Here is a 14,723-nt window from a genome sequence, read left to right on the forward strand (position 1 = left end):
TATTTTGTAGTACACAGTAAACAGCCACATGCAACCTTCAAGGTTGCTTACTCTGTACTAAGGAACCCCTTAATACACTGTAAGCAGCCACCAACAACCTTCAAGGCTGCTTACTGTGTATTACACAGTAAACAGCCACCAACAACCTTCAAGGCCACTTACTTCGTACTAAGGAACCCCTTAGTACGCAATAAGCAGCCACTAACAACCTTCAAGGTTGTTTACTCAGTAGTACACAGTAAGTAGCCACCAGCAACCTTCAAGGTCGGTTACTCTATACTAAGGAACCCCTTTGTAAACAGTAAGCCACCATCAACACTTATGTTGTTCAGTCTACATTGAGGAATACACCAGTACGCAGTAGGTTGCCCTAAGCGTTGAACTGACATGCAATAAGGAAGCCTCCATAAACAATACATTATGAATTTGTACGAGTTATAGGTAATCATCCCTATCCACTCAGCTAACTACGCGGGTAAAAAGTATCCAGCCCTTAAATCCCACATTGCCACTAGATCTAGAAGGAGTTAAAAAGGTATTTTGGACCCAAAAGCCTACTCTAGGTAGGCCCCACAGGTAAAAAGGTATAAATAGCACACTGTTTTATGCATTCATTACGCATTAAAATATTCTCTGAATCCCTGACATCATCAATGCTAACTTAAGTATCAGAGTGTCTTTTGCAAGCATTCATGCGCCGTCATCGAAGCTTCATCAAAGTAGGAACATCAAGCCAGCAACCGAGCACTAGAGCAATTCAGTAGACTTGTGGAGTACAACTTGGTCCTATAAGAACAGATGTCAATCTTGATTAATAAATTAATGAGTTAATTAATTACCGGTTTAGTAGCAAACCTACGAGTTTTGATCTTTGTTGGACAAAAAGATATTATTAATTAAATTGAAGAGTTTAATTTTAATTAATAATTATTTTTTAAGTGGAATATTATTAAATTTTTTGCTAACTTCAAAACTATAATTAATATAAAATCTGAAAATCTATAAATTGTAAGCAAATAAATATTTTTATTAATATGATTGATAAAAATATCTTATTTATTACTAAAAGCAATAAACCTAGAGAGAGATTTTAAAATAAAAAGAAAAATTATTATGTGGGCTTTTCTATTGTTTTCATAAGATGAGATTATATATATATATATATATATATATATATATATATATATATATATATATATATATATATATATATATATATATATGAGACTCTTGTAACATAAAAGATAATATACGTTGGCTCAACTTTGGAAAGAAAAGGAATAGTTTCAAAAATTAATCTCTCTTTCAAAAAGAATTGCTTTTATCATAGGTTACAGTTTTCCACGAGTCTAAAGGGTTGACACAACAAAGGTCGATCTAGGTGTGTATACATGTGTAGGGCCTTCATGGATTTGAAGGGAAAAGTTCTCAAACCCAATATAAGGTATTTTTCCTTAATTTTTTGTCTCCTTCGTATCTAATATGCATAATGTTAACAAAAATAGATCGAATATTTTCGATGTGCATGTTATGAATAGTTAGTTTATTATGTTATCTTACTTGTATTCATGAATTAAAAAATTATAAGATTTTGTAGTTATTATAAAAATGATTTTGTTGTTAATGTATGAGTGACTTTTATTATTTTCATTGAAAAGGTATTAAATAACGAGATCGTCGTATTTCTTGTAACTTCTACATCATTACCTATAAATAGTAGAAACTCTATTAAAATATATATAAATTTAGAATATTTAATAGACAAAAAAAATTGACATACATTCAATTGATACATCAAAATTTATAAAAAATTTTAAATTTAATTAAAACCCTCTTGTTACCACTAATACAAAAAATGGTTTTAACGTCCAACATTTTTTGTCTTTGACGTCTGTCCAAACTCTAACGCTATATCGATGATGTCAAAATTGACGTTATAATGCAAATTCGATGTTCAAGAACGTCAATTATAAAAGTCGGTTACAACTGACTTATCTTAGCGATGGATTATGGAAAGACCAGACGTCCAATTGGTGCTAATTTAAACAAAAAAAAAAAAGATTTTGTCCTCTAGTGCTACATGAACTAGTGTTAGTATACCTTCTCCAAAATTCTCATGTTGACTTGTTGAATTATACTAAGGAAATATAGCTTTAATATATGTTCAAGTTTAGTTTCTTGCATGAAGAAGTGACCACAGACCCACGACCAGAAAGTCAACTAAATTTGGAGAAGTTATCTTCCAAAAGATAAAAAGAGATTAAGATGTTGATGAAGTTTGTAAATAGTATCAGCTAAAGTCACTTGGTCATGTTCCGTGTAAGTAGGGTTAAGTGTATCGATCTAAACTTGAATGTTTCTAGTTGGACAAATCAATTGGAAAATAGTCATAAATTCAAACCTACTAAATTAGTAGTAATATATTGAAAATGATATATATGTGATGTTGATAGAAACATTAATTGTGTTTTTGGATGAGTTTCTTCCACAGGATTTCCAAAAGAGAAAAATACAAAGAAAAAATTAAAATTGTATGTAACTTAAATTTTGTGGAAATTGTTTCTTCTGGTACCTCAAAGTTTTTATCCTAATAGAAATTTTTATAAGATCTATATTTTAATTAGTATTTAATTTTATTATATATATATATATATATATATATATTTAAAAATAAAAATATTATTTTATTCTTATAATTTCATATTGTAAAAGAATAACAGTGGTTATTATTTCTCAATTAAAGAAAGTCTACGAAGTATTATCTAGTGAGAATAATAATGTGATTTATTTCATATTTTTAAGTAAAAATGTTTAGGGCCCGTTTGGGTCGTCTGGGTCGTCGGGCTCGTTCGTCCGAATCGTTGAGTTCGTCCGAGTCGTCAGACCTGTCCGGATCGTCGAGCTTGTCCGGGTCGTTAGGCTCGTCTGGGCCGTCCAGCCTATTCAGGTCGTCGTGCTTGTCCGGTTTGTTGGACCTGTCTCACAGATAATAATATATTTTTCATGTTGAAGATGAAAGTCCATGGGTTGGCCCTGACCCATAGGGTTTTGTAATATTTTTGACTCTGTGGGCTTCTTTGATGATTCTTTTTTAACGTGGGCTTTTTTGGTCCTAGCCCACATGGGCCAAGGCCAAGCCTTGTGGGCTGGACCATATTGACGCCTCCAAATAATGTGATTTATTTCATATTTTTAAGTAAAACTATTTAGTTTTATATATTTTTTTATATTAAGGCCTAGAGAGTTGGAGTAATAACCGATATCTATTTTTAAAATAGGTAATATTTCCAGAAAACATATATAAATAGGTATTTTGAATACTGTATTAGCATAAATGAATAAGTTAATGATGAATTATATTTAAGTGATATACGTTTAATCTTTTCAAGTGAAGTTTAAACTCTATAAATAATAATAATGTTTATTCTTTATTCTTAGGGTATATTTCATTTAAAATATTAATTTATATACAAGTATTAACGTTTTAAATAGAATAGTTAAGAAAATTATAACATTCTAATACAGAATATTACAAATAATTATATATAAAATATCAACATTTTAAGGTTGTAGAATATTTAAGAATATTATAACATTCTAATGTAAAATATTACAAATAATATGAAAGATTATCAATAATAATTACGTATTCTGTCACATCCACTAAAACATCATCATAAAGAAAATTATCCCTCATTGTATTTCATTCAAATGTTTAACAACCTTGATAAATAACCGCAAAATGAAAAACTTAAAAGAAAATGATAAAGAATCAACACAAATTTTTTTTATACTATTTCAATTCTACTTGAATGTATATCTAATTAATCAAACAACTTTACTTGGATTTTCTACTATAATCTTGAATTATTCAATTACAAGAAACACATGTAACTAGAACAAGATATGCAAATCACTCCTTAAAACACCCTCAAGAAGATTTACAAAGGAACACTTAATTACCTACATTAACACATCACACACGTGCACGAAATTCAAATCAAATTAGAAGAAAAAACAAAAGAAAGATATAATATCTTGAAACTGGTTATACAATGAAAAACCTATAGCATTGTCACCTCCTCTTTGATGAATCTTAAACAATATTTCTTTCAAAAAAAGGAAATATGTAAAAATGTTCTTCAAAAATATTTAAATCATAATAAAGTTCTCTAAATTTGAAAGATATAAAAATTGTATTTTTGAAATAGTAAAATCTTTCCTTTTAAAGAGGTTTTGAAGTAATTAGCTGATATAATTGATTATGTTTAAATACAATTGATTAATACATTCTTCGTGTTATTCAAAAATTAATTTAAATCAACATAACTAGTTATCACTAGACTTAATCAATTGTTTACAAATTGAGATCTTTTTTATAAATATCTAACATAATCAATTATTATATGAAATAATCGATTATTTGATACATAATGGCATGCATAAGTTAAAGATTAGAGGCAACCAAATCAGTATCTAAAAAGTTACCCATTATATGTTGAACTTTTCGTTCTATGATGAAGAGTTTGAAATTGTTAGAACATATAATGTTCTTTGGCTTGAATTCTAATTTAGTCTCTATTTTTGTTGAGCTTTTTTAATTTAGTTTTAATTTTTTCTTGTTTAATTAAGTCTACTTTTTTCGTCAATTTAATTATTTGTTGTAACGATGTTTAAATAGTAGATGCTTAAATAGTTATACAGTGAACAACATGGCACAATTCGTCTAACATGGTCTGTTTTATCTAACATGAATGGGAGCTTCATTTGCTTCAACTTCCATATCCTCAAAAAAGCTTCCACTATTTTTCCAACTATCAAAATCATATAACCAAAACACAAACTAAAATTAGAATTAAGGAAACAAACCGGTATTTTCATTTATCTGGTTGTTATATTCACTTCCTTCTTCATTTTCTTTTGCACCTAAAAATCAAAATTCCCCTTTTCCAACCCAATTTTCTCCATAAACCCTAGATTCAATGAACCCATCAACAAAAGGAACCCAACGACTCAAAACATAGTTTTCCTGAGCCTAATCATATAAGGCACTGACACCACTCTCAACTCAAAACCTCTTCCCCTCCAGCGGAAGCATTCCCAACCACGAGTACCCCTTCTCGTATCGCCGTTCATCTTAACGGGACACGCTTACCTGACCCACACTGTCAAGAAGACTTTCGATACTAGGACCATACTGCACCCGTCTGAGCCGGTTTTAACCATCAGCTCTAATACCACTTGTTAGGTTTTTACAAGGAGGGAATTTCACTGGGGAGAACAACACCAATGAGATCTGAGCCTAACCATATAAGACACTGACACCACTCTCAACCCAAAACCTTAAGGCAATGGGTTTATGGGTCTTTATTCTTATATAGTGCTCCACTTTCTCATTTCTAGCCAATGTGGGACTTAGAATCACACTTGGATTCCTAACACCATGTGTTTCCTTTGAGGAAATTGATGATTTTGCATAACATGGGGTCTTGTTTCGTTTATGGGAGCGTGAAAGAGGGAAAGTAACAAGTTTTTGTGGTTGAATCATTGTGGGTGTGTCGAGTATGCAAAACATCACCTTTCTATTCCACTATCACAAACAACCTATGTCCTCTTCTCCCCTCCACGCCCTCCATCAAGCAACCTTTTCCAAAACCCATCACTGACTTCCATACTCATTCTTTTAACTATCAAAAATACAAAAACCATTTTTATAGACAGATAGAAAAATCAAAGAACCACTGAAATTGATCTCTATGTTTTTCTATCGCCATACATTCACAATTACATCTGAAAACAAAGTGGGAGGAGGGATGTGCGTGGGTAACAACACCAGTGATTCGTCTGCAACCTTAGTGACTCACCAGTGAAGTCGGTAGTATTTCCAGTTGAAGATGCCTATAAGACTCAAGGAATTTAAATAATTAAATAAATCATTATTTAATAAATGCGGGTCGTGGAGCCTTTATGGCATTAAATGTTAACTTTTATGATGTGAAAAAGTACTAGTTTAAGTGGGTAAGAGTACTTAGTTGTGTCGAAAGGACTTGGGTTCAAGTCCTATGCATGCCAAATTGTGTGAAGGTTTTAATTGTATTATTTTTAGGATATGCTTGAGCGTGATAAGAGATTATAAATTTTTAGATTTATAGAAATTATCACAAAACACGAATTGGTTGTGCATTTACTTTGTAATTGGAGGGTTGTGTGTTTGAACCTTGATTTGTGCAAAATAACTTTTTTTTTGCTAAAATCATTTTTTGCATGAATGTGAAGAGCCAAAAACCCTAAATATTTGGGAGGCAAATAGGAGGGCTGGAAAATCATGATTGAATGGTCATTGAATATTCCTAAACTCTCTTTAATGGAATTTTCGTTTTGCTACCATTAAGCCAAATTAAAGCATAGTTAAAGGCTCCATTAAGGGTGAGAGAAAGTGTTAGTGAGGCTGCCATTGATGCATAGAGTGAGGAGAGAACTTTCAAAATATTCACGGGCTGTAGAGACTGAGAGGAAGTGTTAAAAGGTGGAAGAACAAAGGAGGCTTTGGGAATCAAAAAGGCTAGCTAAGTTTTGCAAGTGGAAGCAAGGAATACCAGGTTAGGGGAGTTCCACTTCGTGTTTTGATTTTAATCGTACGAATATATATTCTATGGAATGCTTGAAGTGTATGTCCTTTCCATTCTCGAGTTCTTTTCGTGTTTCTGGATTTTTCCAGAAATCGTCTAGCGGCACATGAACTGCCGCCAGGCGATGCATGTGTCTGAACCCAATTTTTTGGTTTTTGGTGATTTCTGCTACATTTGAGATGCTCAAGTTGAATTATTACATATGCGTGTGTGAATTTGACTACGGATAATTGACTACAAGTAAAGTTCTCATTGATATGATATGTATTTTTGTATGAGTGGGAATTAGGGTTCACGTTGGGATTGAGGATGATGTGATATGTATCTGATATATATGATTGGTGTTATGTGGTACGCAAAGAATACGAATTTTTATTAAAATGGAACTGAATAAGTTGATTGTTGTTAAAAATATGTTAAAACGTCTGCCTATTATTGGGAAGTGGGGGATTCAGAGTGATCGTGAATGCTAAAAAATTTGGGAAGAACCCAAAATCTATATGAACCGCTTGGCGGTATGTTATCTGCCGCTAGGCGACACATCAGAGCTGAGAGGCTCTCAGTTTTTGTTCGAGTGGAGTGTTTCAGGGGTTTTATGTAATCTTACATGATTAAAATTACGATTTAACTAAGTAAATGAGCATAATGTATGAAAAGGTAAGATAATCGAGGAGAGGGGTGGGGTGTTAGAAACTGGAATTATATGCATGTAAAAGTCATGTTTTGCCTTAGTTGTGAGGTGGTTTATTGCTTGTTTTTTATTGTTATGTAGTGCCTGTTGTGGATGTTGGTAGCAAATTTTAGTGAAGTATGCTTTATTTTGGTAAGAGAACAAGTTTATGGTGAATACATAATGAATTGAGAAAATGCACTTTTCTAATGGTGAAATGTTGGTAATTTAATGTATGAATTGTGATTCAACCATATGATTATGACTGGATGAGTTGTTTGATAATAGGAATTGTGTGATGCATGTTTGAGGTTCATTATAACCAGTTCCAAAGTGCCCAAATCCAGTAGCATTGTGCTACTGGTATGGCACCTAGCAATGTGGGGCAAGTCGCCAAGTGGTAGGGACTTAAAACAATGGCAGAAGCCATTGGACTTACGTGGCGGCTGGCGGCAAGGGTGGTTCCTTCAGGCATAAAATATTGACAAAAGCACTGTAAGGCGCTTGGCGCCTGATGGCGTGGGATGGTCGCCAGGCGGCCTGGAGCGTGAGTGCGCCTGACAACGTGGTGCGTGGCGCCAAGCGGTTTTGGATGTAGAGTTGCAATGCGAGAAGGATTTCTACACAGCTTTGGATGGAGGTCATGATGTGAAGCTTGGCTAGGGGCCTAGTTACGAGTGTAACTTGTATTGGGGAAACACGTGGCCACTCGAGGTTGTAGCATGGTGGTTTTGGAAGTCCAGTGGAGTGTGCGAGATCGTGGCTCGTACAGATGGGTCCGGGAGATTACCCTCTTTAGTGTAATTGATTGAGTTTGGTAGTCTTGGGACAAATACGGACTGTGGTTCGTATTGGGGAACTTCACTTGGTGTCGCGGATCGTGGTCGTGGTAATTTATTCCTGCATGCAGAATATTAGGTGGTGACCTGTAATTGGAGGGGCAAGTAGACACTCGAGGCAGCAAAGATCGATCCGTGTACTCATCAAAGGGTGTAGAATCAAGAGGTGTCCAATAGAAGGTTTGGAAGTTGAGGATTTAGGATTGGGGTGTTAACACGGGTCATGGTTTTGAAATGTTTATTATTTCATGTTGTAATTGTTATTTGTATTTGAGCTTACCCTATTTGTGTGTGTTTGGCGATGATCATGTAACTTGTTACATGAGAGCAGAGGTTGATGCAAGTGAGCGTGTGGATGCTCAGACACAGAGTGGGGTTAGCTATGGGAGTTTTTATGCTAATTTCCTTCACGAATTTTATAGATTATTTTGTAATGGATATTATGAACAGTTTATGATTGTAATATTTGAATACCACTTAGGATTTGGATTTTATATTTTGGCGCGTTGAAATAAAGTTTTAAATTTTTCCGCGTTTTGGGAAAAGGATTTCCCCAATAAATGCAGTTATTGATGTTTTATATTATTTTAAATTTTAAATATGTAATTTTCATCTAGGACGTTATAATGCCCTTGGTCGAAAGCGCAACAATAATGGGGAGTGATTTGAGCCTGACATAGGAAGTAGAGGAAAGTATTGGAGAAGAGAAAGTCATTGATGGATATGCCAGTCGAAGCTACAGAGGTGAGAGGAAGAAGATGGAGCGAGGATGCCGGCAAGACCACCAATGGTGATTAGTGTTGTCGTCGACGACCTCAACTAAGCAAAGAAGGGGCAACTATGGGTGTAGGATGTTCTATCATGGCCTCAGGAAACCTTATTTCCCTCTATTTTGATTTAAAACTAAAAATTCATATCACATATTAAATAAATGAAACATGTTATGGATGGGTTAGGCTAAACACAAAATTACTAGTTTTCCAAGAGATACATTTTTGGTAATATACATTGTTGGAGGGTTTATTTAAAAAAAAAATATTTAATATACTATTGTATATGATAAGTTGGAGTATTTATAGGAAGATGAATCGATGTGTATTTAGAGAATATATATATATATATATATATATATATATATATATATATATTGGATATTAAGGACGCAGTACAACAAGTTAAAATCTTGTTAGACTTGTATTAAAAAAATAAATGCCCTAAATTCCCACTCATTTATATAACGATGCTATTGTCCAAAGTTATGCATGTCATGAACAAACTCAACACCATATATGTGAATGGAACTTAAGAATTACTAAAAGAAATATATATTTTTTACTAATCAAGGGTTTTGTTTAATGATAGAAGAGGGAATGGTGCACAAGAATAGAATTGTTAGCATTGTATTATTTTGGTTGGAGAACAATGTTAAAAGGGAAAAACATACAACAAAAAAAAAGTTATTGATTGTAATGACAAAGATTTGAATAGTGCCAACAAAGGTCAAATATATATAACAACATAAAAGGAAAGTAACAATAAATATAGTTACCAAAAATAACATATACTAAGAGTTATATAGTAGTTGTTCTATTATCTTAAGGATTGTTATCTAATACTTATGTATTAAGTACACTAATACAACATAATCAATGTATGTGTTTGTTATATTATTGATAAAAAATGATATTATAAAGACCTAAAATTTGCCCACAAGTGATGTGACATCCTATTTAATAGAATAATTATAATAAATAAAACATCACATATCATAATAAAATAGAGCAAATAGTAGAAAGTATATCAGAATTTAACCATTATAGTCATCTCAAAATATACTTAAAACAGAAGTACCATGGACACAGAATAATGCCATAAACATGTCTTCAAACATAAAACAGATTGGCAAAAGATTGTTCAACAGAGCATGGAATTACATAAGACCAATTTTTCAAAAAACGCTCAAAAGAGCAATAACCAACATGCCTAAACTACACAACAACATTTTCATCGTCTGTATGATCACTAGGGGTCTTCACATCTGCTCACAGCAACATTTGGTGATCATTGCAAAAAGGAAAACAAAACAAGAAAACAAAAACAGAAAGAAAGAAGGGTAAGCTAGTGTATTTAAGCATTCATACGTAAATATAGTTACATAAGTACATCACCCAAGAAACACATACATGGAGAAAAAAAACATTAACTCACAAATTTTTCACTCAATTAAACACCCAATTGACCCTTCACTCGATATTCGGATTATACGCTTGATATAGAATTCTAAGGAAGTATGCACATGCGTTGATTTCTAAACTCTACAGAGTCTAGCCACAAAGGGTTATTATCCAATCAATCACAAGATAAATCACAATATGTCTCAGGCTCAAACACCTCCCAAGACTAGGATCTCCTGTCACTATCATCACATAATCACTCTACTCTACGTGAGTGTAAGTGGTTATTAGAGTTCATAATACCTTCCTTATCTATACATCTCATATATCAAGGCATACACTAACCACACCATCACCAAGAATTTTCCTTGAAACTCTTTTATCATCAGCATTCCACATGTTATCTCAAAATAATTATCATCCCAAGCTAAACACATCAAGTACAGGTAAAAAAACATGACACATCATTCATGCATAGCTTCATACATCATATTTTTAACATTAACTCAGTCAATCACAAATTAAAATAAGGAATTAAAATTCTGTAGCAATTCCTCGCTTAAGCTAAACTGATCTCGCTTAAGCTAAAAAATTTTGCTTAAGCTAGAATAATAGGTTTTCACTGATTTCAGCATGCAAAAACCAAAAATCCCAAACAACAACAAAAAAACACAACCACAAACATCAAACCAGTATTTTAAGCACGATTCAAGACCTAAAACATGCAAGACACTAAAAAAAGTTTTAAAGCCCTGACTTCCCTTATTTCGAAACTGAAGCGAACCTGTAGGGAGAGAGCCCTAATGGAAGGAGCATCACAACTCCAAAAATAAACTAAAGAGTTGAAAACATGATTCACATGGACGAAAATGAGGCTCTAAAGAAAGAACTCAAGACATAACCAACATAATCGAATTGGAAAAGAAGGAAAAGACGAAGGTTTAATGTTCAACTTACTTGGAGGAATGAACTGTTCAGTTTAATATGTGGAGTACGAAGCAGGGACTCCATATTCAACCTCTATTTCACGAAAGGTTTTCAACTGAGTTAAAAGGAAAGGAACAATGACTGTGAATGGAGGAGAGAGTTGAGAGAAAACAGAAGAGTAGGAAACAAGTGGCTGACTTAGACCATTTACTAAAGTTGGGCCCAAAATTTTAAAATAGAGAGTGGACTTTACAAGTGCATCACTTTAGTCTAAATATAATAAATATAAATGTTTTAATTAATTCAATTAATTAGAGCTCAATGGGTAGTACAATTTATGAAACCAAAATAAAAATAATCCCTTTTGGCGTACAATTCTACATGTATTGCATGATCGGGTGTGGCTTAGGGAAAATTAAACCAAGTATACGATAAAATGTTCAATACAAACTAAATTTCAATTTAAGTTTAATTTAATAGAACATTTTACCATCAAATAGTGTAAAATATATGATATCTAATATTTTAGCAATGCTTCAAAATAATTCTTCTTAGCTTAATTAATGTGTTTATTAAAGAATTGTTTCAAAAGCTTTAAAAAGAAAAGAAAAATCACAACTTTAGTGTAGGATATCTAATTTACAAACGAAACAAATTAAAAACTTAATTTAGTAAAGATTAAGCTATTCAACTCCATCTCCAAACAAAAACTTACATACAACCAAAACAATAAAAAAAGAACTTGAAATTTGAAAAAAGAAGTAGTAAAAAATTTACTTTAAATAAAATTGTGATTCATTAAAACCAATTTTCCCTCTCTTGTCGTTTCACTAACACTATCTCTAGCAAAAAAAAAAAAAAAGAACTTATCATAAGAAATTAGAAAAAAAAAGTGAAAATGTTTAAAAAATGATAAAAATTATGAATAAATAAATAGTTAATATTCTAAATTATATATTCAATATAACCAACTATTGTTATGTTTATTATTTAAAAAAAAAAAATCTTCCAAACGTATTATCGGGTCTTTTAAGAAATAAAGCCTAAAACGTGTACTTGGGGACAATTAATTTATGTTCATCCATCATCACTAGATACATAGTTGTAGAATTTCTCGTGATCACGTGAAGAAATTTCCATCTCACGAACTTCAATAAAATTAAACTTCCAATCTATAAAGGGTTCGGATTATTGAGAATCAAAATATATATATATATATATATATATATATATATATATATATATATATATATATATATATATATATATATATAAAGGTTGACTTGAATTCTAATAAGTTGCGTAGTCTTATAGAAGTTTGCAAATTGATAATGAAGGCTCACCTATTTTTGTGTTGAATTTGAATTTACTAATTTTGATTTTGCTAGAGTATTGAGATAACAATTTGTTGGTCCCATATCTAGAGTTGGTCATTAATAATTTTTCAACTCATTTTCAAAACGAGGAAAATAATAATAATAATAATAATAATAATAATAATAATAATAATAATAATAATAATAATAATAATAATGTTTTAAGAAGAATGTATGGAATATGACGTAAATAGTACGTGTATATTTTGTTTCTATCTTATTCAAAAATTTAATTGGATAATTTATTTAAATTTAAGCTCCATCTATTTAAAATTGAAATAAATGAATTAATGGGTCATATGGAATTTATAATACAATATATCATTCATTAAAATTTATTAAAAAACACTAATTTTAATTTCTTAACTCTTAAATTACGAGAGAGAATATAATTAAATTTGAAGTGAAAATTATTATTTTTAATAAATTTTAATTAATAATAACAAATTTGAGATCTTGTGCGAAGAATAAATTGAAGTGTAAATAAAGTTAATCTTTTTTGTAAATTGTAACACCCTACTTATGGTGGTGTGACATTACTTCTATTACACACATAGCTAAACGTCTATTAAACAACATTCAACATATCATCTAAAGATACGTAATTAAGTATTTTTAAAATGATTATTGAAACAAATGTTAAAGATAAGAGTAAGTTCATGAATATTTCTTGATATTTTTGTATTGATCTTTTGTTTTAAGTATTATTCGTTGCATATTTTAATATGATTTTGCATTTATTTGAATATATTTTGATTTAAAGTTTTGAATGGTATGATTTGAGTTTTTGATTTGATTAATATGGGTGTAGTAAAATAAAACACATTCCTTCAAAATATAATTTAAATATACACTAATTGTAAATATTTAAATATAAATATTTTGCAAAAATAAAATCATAAATTAAATTATAATCTTCTTTACATATTACTTTTAAATCTCTTTAAAATAAAAATTTTCACAAGAGAAAAATAAATAAAATAACACTTTTATATTACGTAAAAATATTATTTTCTTTTAATTGAAAACTAATTCTCTTGAGAAAAATGTTCTTTGAGAAAAATGTTCTTCGCTTAAGTGAAAATATTACTGTACCATAAGTTTTGTTACAATACTATTTTCGTTTGAGTGCAAAAATAAAAAAAAAAATCATTTGAGAAAAAATAGAATTGAAATACAAGTTGGGTTTTGAATTCTATTTTTACTTGAATGAAAATAAGATTGATAGTAAGGTATGAACTTATGTCTTATTTTCATTTGAATGAAACTATCAAAAAATCAAACTCATGTATCATACCACATTAGTTTTCAAATGATTTATCCAAATTCACTTTATCAAATATGACTTCCAAACATTTCAAAATGATTCACTCATTTCAATTAAATTGTAGTCATTCAAACTTTACATATGTTTCTTTTCATATAATGCTCATAATCTAATAATAAATATTTTGCTTCAAATAACAACAATGTGAATTAATTTATATAAATGAAATAATCTAATTAAAAAATGATAACATGTAACATATTTCATTTATTCAAACTATATAAATTCAAACATTAAAAATAAGTTTAAACAACACATAATCTTGTATGAAATTCAAAATAATATGAAAACGACATCTTCATATTCATATTATCCATCCTAAGAATCTATAAAAAAATATAAACAACTTTACTTGCCTATTATTTTTTTTCTTCTTCAAATCAATTTTATTCGAAATTTAGGTATATAAAGTAAAGTATCAAAATATAATAAAATTTTGGCTATTTTTAGTATTTTTTATCAATAAGATTCAAATTAAAAATATTATTTAAATTTAGGTTCATTTTGATCCCAAGAGCTATGTTGATATTATTTGATACATTAAAATTGTTTATACATGCACATTAATGTACTATGTTTTAAAATAAATTTATGAGAAATGAGTATTGAAAAGAATTTAATGTTATAACAAACCTAATTCATTTCAACAACTAAAGATGACTATCTTTTTTCAATGAAATCAAATGCAAAAACTTTAGAAACATCTTTAAATCTTCAAAATTATTTGACTGTATTTTAATTTAAATAAGAAAATGTTACTCCATTTTTAAAATATTATTTA

The sequence above is a fragment of the Vigna unguiculata genome, chromosome 6 (genome assembly GCF_037176805.1).
Source record: "Vigna unguiculata cultivar grain cowpea cultivar isolate G323 ecotype 2 chromosome 6, ASM3717680v1, whole genome shotgun sequence".
NCBI lineage: Eukaryota > Viridiplantae > Streptophyta > Magnoliopsida > Fabales > Fabaceae > Vigna > Vigna unguiculata.